Source organism: Arachis ipaensis, chromosome B06 (genome assembly GCF_000816755.2).
Source record: "Arachis ipaensis cultivar K30076 chromosome B06, Araip1.1, whole genome shotgun sequence".
NCBI classification, from domain to species: Eukaryota; Viridiplantae; Streptophyta; class Magnoliopsida; order Fabales; family Fabaceae; genus Arachis; species Arachis ipaensis.
Genome location: NC_029790.2, coordinates 95,235,574 through 95,245,814, shown reverse-complemented (window position 1 = coordinate 95,245,814; position 10,241 = coordinate 95,235,574).

The window sequence follows — 10,241 nt, the reverse complement described above, 5'->3', positions numbered from 1 at the left end:
ACTTGGGGCAAAGAGATATTATATGTGAGACAGACTATGTGGAAGCCTTTACTATTGTCTATAATTTACAGGATTTCTCTGGTTTTATTGATCCTTTGGTGTTAAAAATCCGAGATATCATGTCTTGGAAATAGCGTGCTGATCTCCGGTTAATCTTAAGAGATGCAAACACAGTAGCAGAAATCATGACTGCAATGAGGACCCTAAACCCTAAGACTGCAATGAGGACCCTTTCTCCTCAAGTGGAGCTTCCGTTGCCTTGGAAGGAGTTTGGGAGTAGTACCCAGCAGGACTTCCTTTCTTAAGTAGTTTCTTGTTTATTTTTATTTCTTTCTTTGTTGTTGTTTGTTTTCTTTTAAGTCACAAAAAAATAAAAAATAAAAAAAACTATGTGAAAACAACAAAAAGCCTTTTTTAATGCAATATTTAAAAAAATTTTCACATTTTTATTTAAACGTATCAGTAGACTACTCACTTAATCTATTCAAGCTATAGATTTTATTAAAGTAAAAAAATTAAATAAAATTAATTTTCAAATACATGATACAATATATGAGCCCAGCTGGATATTGTTATTTGAAAAAAATTATTTTTATACTACTTTGTCTATATATTTTTATTGTATATGTAACTTTTTTTCAATATAAAAGACGTATTTTTTTTATTAATTATTTTTAATACTTAAAATAAAAGATTATATATATTAATCAGACCTGTTACACATACAAGTCTTTTTGGCATACAAGTCATACAAGTTGGGCCAAGCCCAACAAAAACGACCCTCACCCATACGAGCGTGTAAATACGCGTGCTACTCAATGGTTTCCATAACGCGCTCACTCACGAAGTTATCATTATGAAAGACGGTTCTTCTTCTTCCTCAATCAAAACCACAACCGTGAATATTCAAACCACGTTCGAAATCTCTGAAAAAAACTTTCAAAATCATCGTCAACACTCAATGAAATCAACAAAAAAATTTCAAAATCTCTATCAAAAAACACCAAAACAAAAGAAGAAAGATTATTCAAGGTACTGTTTTACTAATCTTCGAGGTTTTTCACTTTTCTCTTTCTCATTTCGAATGAGGAACACTATATCATTGTATTTTTATTTATTAAGTAGATTCATCATGTGTTCTTGGTTGAAAATAGATATTACTGTTCTCGTCAAACTGTTCAATCGGTGATAACTGTTTTACGTTCTGTTTCGCGAATAGTTTAACGTATAAATAGAAACTTTCGTGGTATTTCAAGTAAATTCGATTGTAACTGGTGCTATTATTCTTGAATTTGTACTTGTACTTCTGGTGTCATTTTATGTAGGTGTAATTGACTTGAATATCATTTTGAACTCATATAATGTCATGTAATACAAAAAATAATAGAGGTGTATGTGACTGGTCTTTGGGTGTATGTGGCTAGTATTTGGGTGTATATGACTAGTATTTGGGTGTATATTAAATGAAATCGAATGTAACTGGTGCTGTTATCCTATACCTAATGTAACTAGAAATAGAGTATTGTCTTGTGCTTCTGGTGTCATTTTATGCATGTTTGGTTGACTTGAATATCATTTTAAACTCATATAATATCATGTAATACAAAAAATAATAGAGGTGTATGTGACTAGTATTTAGGTGTATGTGACTGGTATTTGGGTGTCTATCAATCGAATTCGAGTGTAAATGTTGATTTTTTATCTATTAACAATATTTTTATTCCTTACAGTAAAAGTGGCAAGCAAGAACCCTGGTGAAAAAAAATACAATGTAAGCACATATATCTTAGACCAACTTAATTTTTCTTTATATAAATATAGCTTATTTAAATGATTCTCGTTTCGTTTCTTTACAGAAAACCAAAGATTTGAGATTCTTAACAAGACTATTGAATGAAAAGTTCCAACATATGAGTAAAGAAAAGAAAGCCATCGTCCGGGAATTAGGATTTGATGGTTTGAGCACATCCCTCCGATGAATTTGCCACATAAACTCTTAAAGGAGTTGGCATATAGCTTTAATGTGATAAGAAACAAATTGGACACCCGGCACGGTGAATTGACCATCAACCCCAAAAATATAGGAGCTGTACTTGGGTTGAATGCATCTGGTAACTGATTGCACAAAATCTTTATATTTGAATTCTTTGTAATCTATTATTCTGAACTCATATTATCTCATGTAATCAAAAAATAAATTGAGGTGTATATGCTTGGCATTTTAGTGTATTTCAAGTGAATTGGAGTGTAACTGGTGATCTTATTTTGCTACTTTTGTAGGGGACCTATTTTCGAAAAAATTTAATTTTATAGAGTTATCTGTGGAGAAAAAAGAAGTTTTTAGAATGTTCTAGGGCAAAACATTAAAGAATCAAACGGATGAGAAGATGGATATTGGTGTTAACACTAATGAAGATCGGATTATGTTCAAGAGGATTTTCATCATCTATATTCAAATGGCATTCTTGTTGCCGACAACGATAAACAAAGTTTTTCCAGTCCATATGCCTCCAATTTTTCATCTGGACAACATAAGAGAGTGGAACTGGGATAGCCATGTCTTCGAATTCATAATCAAGGGCATAAGCGAGCACCACTTGAAAAAGAAAATATCCATTGATGACTGCCTCTATACCTTGATTATTGTATACTTTCATGAAACAAAACACAAAAACAAGAATGCAGATGCAATCCCTGGACCACCCTAGGTAAGGCAATGGAATAGGGAGTTACTGCTTCAGAGGATCAAATCTGAAATTGACGGTCATATGGTAACTAAACAGAATCTTTTCTCTAATTTGGGTGTATTTGTTTTATGTACATAGTTTAAACTAATGTTTTAACTGCTTCAGGACATCGTCAAGAGGGTAGAACTAAAAAAGTGATTGAAGAAATTGAAAAGGAAGAAAAGAAGAAAAAAAAGAAAAAGACAAAAAAAGAAGGACATTTCATCGAAGAGTGATATTGCTATTTCCTCTAACTTTGAGTCTGAACAAGACTCAGAAGAACCAACAAAAACAAGAAAATAACCAACCAGAAGAGCAAAAAAGTAAGTAATATCTTTTTGTGTATTTTGTCATTTTTATGGTATTTTTTGTTGTCCAGAATGGCATCCAAAAAGAGGAAGCAGATTGTAGAAGATTCCTCTTCGAAAAGCGAAAGTAGATTTGATGATGAGTAAGATTCTAAAATTATCATTAAATTACTATGTTTTCTGTTTATATCAAAATTTTAGGTATTAACAGAGTGTTTCTCATTTATTGTCAGAAATGAAGAATCGGAGACAATAATAAAACAAAAATCGAAGAAAAAGCTCAAACTCCACCAAAAAAGTATGCATTGCTTTCGGGGATATTTATCATCAATTTTATTGTGTTTGTGTGGTTGATACTTCTTTGAATTTCAGGACGCAATCCAGAAAAAGAAAGCATGTTGTTGAGGATCATCGTCTAAAAAAGAATCTGAATCCGATAAAGTGTAAGATACATTCTAAAGCTATCTTACTCTTTTTCATCAAAATTTTATTTGTTAACTTATTCTTTTATATGTACTGTTAGAACTAATGTCAGAACTGAAGAAATACAACAATTTTTTAGAGAATCAAAACAAAAAAAAAAACAAATGAAAAGGTTGCACAAGGGTATGTTGAATTTGGGTGTATATTGCTGATTTTAAAGTGTTTTTGCTGCTGTTGATTGTTTTTGCTTTCCCAAGATGCAGGAAAAAAGGGCAAACATACCGGAAGCTGGGTTCCCCTCGACGGAAGCTCATTATAATTCATCTGAAACATAAGATCTTTTATTTGAAAAAATTTTGTAGATCCTTATGTAATTAAATAGTCTACTTTTATTGAATGATGTTTATTTTTTCCTTAGAATGCCAGAGGTGAACTTGAAAAGTGAAGATGATCATGTGTTTCAAACACAGACGGATAAAAAAGGTGTAAACAAACCAAGTGATAGCATGTAATTTATGCTTCTATTATCATTTGCTTAATTCTTGTGTTACCATCTTTTGCTTCTGATTTTGTATATATTTTTTAAAAAAAATCCCTTTAATATTTTATTCGAATATAAAAAAAGAAAAATCTGCAACTATATAAGTTTCCATAAAACAGAGGATATGTTTCTATTCAATGCTTGAGGTGTATTCTGACATGATTTCGGTGGATTTCAAGTTGGGTGTAGAAGAAGAATCATTTAATGACCCGGCTCACCAAAAAATGATTGTTGTTCGGAAAGAGACATATTCGCAATCTGAACCACTCGAGATGTGAGTTTTTCAACTAAATTTCAACCTTCTAATCTTCTATTTTAAGATAGTTTATTAACTTTTTTACTTTTGTCTTGGTTAGAGTTCCGCTTCAAGTATGTCTACCTCTATCAGAGACGAGAGCATCAACTCCTCTACAAAGTGAATCAACCCCTCCAAAGTCTCCGAGCAAGAAAATTAGAGAAGAAACAATTAAGGAGTAAGGAATAATATTTGGTTACATGTCTTTTATATATAAGTGTATTTGATTCTTATTTCGGTGTATCTCTTGTGAATTGAGGTAGAATTAGTTTTTTTCTAATTTAAAACCTTTTTTTAACCCTGTAGTACTCCACAACCCCATCAACCTGCTGATGGCACACCCACAGAGTCAGCAGCTCCTTCTAAAATGTAAGTTCTACACAATATAACTCTCTTTCAATATCATTCGTTTATTCTTATTCTTATAATATCTTATATATCAACATGTAGTCAACCACCCCCTCAAGCCACTATTGCATTGATGATGATGGCCAGGACAACATCCTTTATACAGAGGAGCTGGTGGAGCAAGTTGCAAACACTAGAGTTGCGGCGGCCTTGAATTTTGCAGAGGATAGAAGTCCCCCGCTCCAAAAGGTGCAGCCTACCGAGCACTCTTTTGAAAAGTTTAAAACTCCAGCAAGGAGGAGCGAAGTGTCGGGTGACCTCAAAGAAAAGTGCTTCCTCTTGGCCACAGATATAAAGACCTATGACGATGGAAGCACTAATGAGTGGGAGACAATGTGCATCCTCAATACTCAACAACCGATGGAGATATCAAAAATCTACTTTGCGTCTTTAAAAGCGGGTACACATATTAAAGTTGAGGTAGTCTTAGAATAAGATTAATGATTTTATTATGAGTTGTGACTGCAATATTGATATAATTAATTTGGCTTTTTTGTTTTTCTAGATTGTGACTGCAATATGTCTAATTCGCAATAAAAAAAAGAATTAAAAGATTTGAAGAACAATTTTACTTTCTCCCCCCTGATATTGTGGTAAGGTGTATTAAGCTCAAATTTCGGTGTATTTATGTAATGTATTGTGTGTAGTAACTATTTATTTCGGTGTTATACAAATTCTGCAGAATATGGCTTTGGAAAATCATGGCGGTGACGAGTTCTTACATTTAAAAACAAAAAAGTCCTTCGACTTTCAGGACTATAAAATGTTTATCCCTTATTTGGACATGAAAAAGTTGGCATCCCATCCATATGTAAGTTTTTGTTTCTAAAATTTCTTATCACAATTCTTTCATTATGTGCCAATTAAACTAAAACATTGTTCTATCTGGCCAAACTTCAGATATTTGTCCCGGTTTGCTACGGAGAACATTGGTGGATATGGATGGATGATATTGAAAAGAGAAAATTTCGTGTCATTGACCCGTATCATAAGAAGTGTCCCTCGGAAGAAAGAATGAAACTTAATAGATTTGTTGTAAGTTGATTCTGTTTTCTCTATAAATTCTTTAGTTTCTGTCTGTTGTTAGCAATATAAGAATTGGGTGTAATGTTGTTTAAAATAAGGTGTATTATTGGATCATTTGGGTGTAATCAGGTTTTAAATATAATCTTTCTTATATTTGCTTTTTTTACTTTTAGGGCTGTGTGGGCTGTGTATATAGTCTTTCTTATATTTTTCTTTATTTTGGTTTTCAGGGCTACGTGATTTCTAGAATGAGGGTATTTGCCTGAGGATAACCTCTCAGGAAAAAGGATGATCAAATTGAACCGCCATATGTCAACATTGCGGGCCAAAAAATGAGGTATAAAATTTTCTCTCTGAGAAATTTTGTGTTTTCTCTTACTGTCCTATTTTATTTTGCTAATTTATTTTTGTTTTTAGCTTCGATTGTGTGGTTTATGTAATGAAATGGCTCGAAATAATTGAACCAGAAAACATTAAAAAGGGAAAATATGACTGGGAGAATTGGACGCAAGTAATTATGTTTAAAAATATATAACTCTGTATTACTTTACTAAATTAACAGGGTTTAGTAAAAAGAAATTTCTTTAAATTGTAGGCAGAGGTGGACCATTTCAGAGTTGAATACACTTTGCGGATTCTATTTGATGAGATGAATCAAGAAAGAGATAGAGCCATTCGAGAAAGCGAAGCAATCAGATTGTCCAAGCCGTCTGCATCATTATTGAGTTTATATTGTCAATTAGATTCAGATGATATTGACAGTGATTAGTTTTACTGTGTTTTAATGTTGTATAATTTGTGATTAGTTTGAACACATACTTTTTGTATAGTTTGTGAATATTTAATCCAATCTTATTATAAATTTTATTTGCATAAATAAACTTCTATGAAGCTGTATGTGTTGTATTCAAAAATTGTTAATTAGAGATTCAAAAAAATCAAGAGAAACAAGATCAAATATTCTAATACACTTAATTCCTTTTATAATACACCAAAAAATATTCGGAATACACCATAATTTCGTGGTTACATATTTCTCTTTAAAATCTAACCATGAGTTATGGTAATTCAGAAATTTAAATTGTTACCCTCCTTAGGTATTGAATTGTATATGTATTGTAATTTAAAACAAACAAATCCCTTTAGATAGTTCAAGATACTAATTTCCAACGCAAACAACAACATCTCAAATTATAAAAAAAGAAAAGAAAATGTCAAAAACAAGAGCATGCAGAATACACTAAAAAACGTTCATCGGTACACCAAAATATTGGAACAGATTTAAGACAGAATTTTACGAAAAATATTTCTTGCATGCAATCCACACTGCAAAGGAGTTGGAGCTAATGTAACTGAAGTAGAACGATATGTCTATTGCTGAGTATACTCGAAAATTCAATAACTTGTGCCGTTTCTCAAAAGCTTGTCAAGGAAATCCAGCCGATTATGAAGAGTGGATGTGTGCTCAGTATGAAAGAGGAATTAAGAGAGATATCTTCGACTATGTATATCCACAAAGGCTAATGAGTTTCACTGAGCTGGTTAAGAAGAGCCAGTTTGCGGAAGATTGCTCCAAAAAGTGGGCGCTGCTACAGGATGGCTATGGTGAGACTGCTCCAGATGAGCCGCACAGGGCCGGACTGGGGATGTGTTTTCAATGTGGGGAATCAGGGCACATATCTAGGGATTGTCCGCGAGGAAGAGCCATAGGTGTGGGTTGGCCGTGATAGGATCGAGGTAAGTGTGATACCGGATACATGGAACGAATTTGTTCTGTTTGGAGCTGGGACCCTGTTTTCATTTAGGTTACATAGTAGAGTTGAGATGTTTAGGACTTGAAAGATTGGATGTAGTATTGAACTTGGATACGAACTAGGAGTTGAGGCCAAGGAGAATATTTCTAACCATTTTCTTCAATAACTGGAATTTTCGAGGGCAAAAATTTCTGTTAGGGGGTAGGATATAAAACCCGTAAGATTAGTAAATAATTAGCCAATAAAATAATTATTAATCCAAGAAGTTAGAAAATGAAATTTTAGAGTTTAATGTGGTAGAATTAATTAAAATATGAATTTTGACACCAATTTTAAAGAAATTAGCTCAAGATTTGGCCGAACGGGCCGAATCGGACGAACCGGGCCCGTATTGGACCCAAGGCCCAATCCAAACCATTAATATAAATGAGCTTCAGCTCATCTTCTTCTTTCTTCATTGGAAGAACGCTGAAGACACATGGAAGGGGAGAGAAATTGAAACAAACCCTAACCTCCATTCAAATTCATGTAACTTTCAATCCGGAGCTCCAATTGACGAGCCGTTTGTTACCACGCGTTGGTCTCAGAGTCTTCTTCAATTCTATTCAAATAAAGTGGTAAGTATTGATGAGGAAAAAAATGATTCCACATAAATTCACCGACAAGTGTACCGGGTCGCACCAAGTAGTAATAACTCACAAGAGTGAGGTTGATCCCACAGGGATTGATGGATTGAGCAATTTTAGTTAGGTGATGAATTTAGTTAAGCGAATATTTGATGATTTGAGTGAAACTTGATTAACAGAAGTAAAATTGCAAGTAAACTAAAGTGCAGAATGAAAATCGGCTGAATCTTAAAATGCAGAAGAAGTAAATTGCAAAAACTTTAAAGAGTAAGAAAGTAAACAAGCTGATACTTAAATTGCAAGAAAGGTAAATGACTGAAACTTAAAGTGCAAGAAACTTAAATTGCTGAATCTAAATTGCTAGGAAACTTAAATTGCATGAAGAATAAAGAGGATTTGGGTATTGGGATTTAAATTCAACTAGAAAATAGAAGTGTAGTGGATTAAAGAAGTACGAGATGAAGATAAATCGCAGAAGAACCAAAACAGAAATGAAAAATTGCAGAAGAATCAAAACAGCAAGAAAGCTCAGCTCAATTATGAAATCCTGAAAGAGAAATTGACAATTGCAGAAGAGTAACAAGAACAGAAAGCAGATATAGATCTCAATTACTCTCTTGACCAAACAGAAAAGAAGAAATTGCAGAAGAAGTAAAATAAAAACAGAAAAAGAAAGTTAAGATCTAATTTCCAATTCTTAGAACTATAAAAAGGAAAAGTAAAAGATGATTCTCAGATGAATAATTTCAGTGGAGTTCTTCAATCTCAGTCCAAAACCCAAAATAGAAAATAGAAGTTGCAGAAGAAAAGAAAAATGAACACAGAAAGCAAACTTAGATCTGATCCCAATTCCCCCAAATTCTAAAAAGGAAAATTAAAAGAGAGAAAGCTAAAAATAAGAAAAGGTCCTTCTCAAATCAAACTTGCTCCTCTTTATACACTTTCTATTTCCATCATTTAACACTTGAAGTGGGCTTTTTGGTTTGGCCTTGAATGATAGTGGGTCAGGGATGTTTGGTGAAGCTCCCAATGGAGCGCTCAGTTGACAAAGTGAGCGCCCCGTTCACTTCTCCTTTGGTGCGCCAATTGCTTAGCCAGCGCTCCCTTAGTGAGCGCTACGCTCTAATTCTAAGCACTGCTCCTTTGGTGAGCGCTCTCTCTTGGTGCGCGCCTTTCCTCATTGGCGCTCTATATTTGAGCGCTACGTTTGCTTCTTTGAGCGCAGCACCATTTGGTGCGCTTATTTCCTCACTAGCGTTCACTTAGTGAGCGCTGTGTTACCATTTTGAGCGCCCACCTACGCTGTATGGACAACACAAGTCCTTTGCTCCAAGCTGAAATTCACGAAAAAGTTAAGAAAGTGAACATGACGCTCACTTCCAAAGTGAACGCTAGCTGTTTGTGTTCCTAAGCTTGGCGTTCTCTATTTGAACGTAACGCTTCCCTGATTGCTTCTCCCTTTTCTTCATTTCTTCACCTACAAGCAACCAAACAACCAATGAAAGTCTCACCAAAATTCACAAAGTCTTTGCATCATTCATGAAATCAATTAATTCTAACATAAAACCTATGATTTTGTGTAAAATAAATTATGTTTGATTGATTCAAAATAATCATGAAAATCCACTCCAATCACTTACTTATTGTGCAAAAAAATGCATAAAACCTAATGAAACATATGAAAAATGCTTGTAAAACTAGCATAAGATGATTTGTCATCAAGTATCTCTATAATTCGTGCCCAGTTCTTTGTGTCCCCCTTCTCCACGAAATTGGTTTGAGTTTTGAGTGATTTTGATGATTTTGGTGGTATAGGTGTAATCTAACATTGGATAATTGTTGGATTATGCTCCAATCATCAATGGGTAAGGTAAAGAAATTCTAAACCTTTGTGGTTTGTCCAATTTTGTATATCCTAGTGCTAATTTAGTGAATTATATGAATTTATATTAAAATTATGTTAAATTGGAGTTTGAATCGGTGAATTGGAGCTCTTGGAACAAACCATTGGTGGCTGGAATCATTGGAGTTAATTGGGAAACTTGAAGCTTGAATTTTGGTGTTTTTGAGCTTAGGGAGAAACTGACCAAAGTATGGTTTTGGTTTCTCATATTTAATATATAATGTATGTCTT